The sequence below is a fragment of the Coenobita brevimanus genome, chromosome 4 (assembly GCF_032717465.1).
Source record: "Coenobita brevimanus isolate Jiangsu-jjx chromosome 4, ASM3271746v2, whole genome shotgun sequence".
Classification (NCBI taxonomy): Eukaryota; Metazoa; Arthropoda; class Malacostraca; order Decapoda; family Coenobitidae; genus Coenobita; species Coenobita brevimanus.
This window is the reverse complement of record NC_136957.1, coordinates 14,547,786-14,548,996: the sequence shown is the minus strand read 5'-3', so window position 1 is coordinate 14,548,996 and position 1,211 is coordinate 14,547,786. Positions and strand designations below refer to the sequence as shown.

Here is a 1,211-nt window from a genome sequence, read left to right as displayed (position 1 = left end):
CATGAAACAGCCTCCACCTCCCCCGCACCAGCCGAACGCCACATGATAAGCCTAACACTTAACAAACTGAGGTCTGCTGCATTTTACGTATCACTCTGTCGCGTTCATAGCTGTATTGAGAGCCAAGTAATACATATATTATTTAGCTCTCTATACAAAGGTGAAATCATGCCGTGTGTGTGTGCCCCTAACCATGTGAATGTCTGTTGTCTCACTCGTTTCCTGTAAAGTATTGGGTTCCAGCTTACGACTCAGCATACGATTTAGCAAGAAACAGGAGAGCCCGGGTGACTCGCCCCTGTTCATTCCCTCCCCTCCCCCATTAGCCACACTTCCTCCGCACCAAACTAGACACTTGATACAGGGTTCAGTTATATTCTAATCCTTATCTCTATTTAACTGAAACATAGGTTTGACAATGCACAGACGCTGAGAGGAAAATTCCGTTACTCACTGTCCGTGCCAGGTCACTAATGCGAGGTCCCAGCTCTTCATACTGCTACGTGTCCAAAGATCCAAACAAATACAGTGGTGACACATCACTGACTATGGGTGAAGTTCAGGGAACTCGGGAGTGCGGCCAACTGTACAAACATGATCACTAATCTCTGACCAGAGAGTTAGCCAAAGTCGTGGCCAGGCATAGGCTACACAGTCACACACACTCCACCAACGTTCCAGAAGGGTTTAGTGCTTCAATGAACAGTTTTCTAAGCATCACTGAAGCACCTTTGTTTCACATATTATATTACATTCTCAAGTAATATAATCATGGTAAGAAGTAGACAGATTTGGTTATGGCTATTATTTTTAGTCTGTAATGAGTGGGTGATGATATTTGAATTTCATATTGTATTTTATTAATGCCAACGGCCATACCACGTTGAGTACACCGCTTCCCGTTCGATCAGCGAAGTTAAGCAACGTTGGGTCTGGTTAGTACTTGGATGGGTGACCGCCTGGGAACACCAGATGCTGTTGGCATCCCTACGTCAAGTGGGGTTGGTGGAGGATTAGTGCCCCTCCCTGTAAAACAATTAACTCTAAGCCCTTGGCCACCCTGTCTGGGATACATGGCGTCTGGCAATGAATGAATGATTTTATTAATCTGTCAATTATTTCACTGACATATTTCTTGAGGCGAGCCTTTAACCAAGCCGTTGGTAGGTTACAGCAGAGAAATATATCCACGATTGTCACAACAGCCGGCA

The 1,211-nt window shown here is 45.0% G+C and overlaps 1 non-coding gene across 1 annotated transcript; it reads left to right on the top strand.

Annotated features, from left to right (window-relative positions):
- Positions 1–865: 865 nt before the first annotated feature.
- LOC145396983 (5S ribosomal RNA) lies at positions 866–984 on the top strand. Its single transcript, XR_013896886.1, has one exon. It is a non-coding gene; the product is annotated as a 5S ribosomal RNA (ribosomal RNA).
- The last annotated feature ends 227 nt before the right edge of the window (positions 985–1,211 follow it).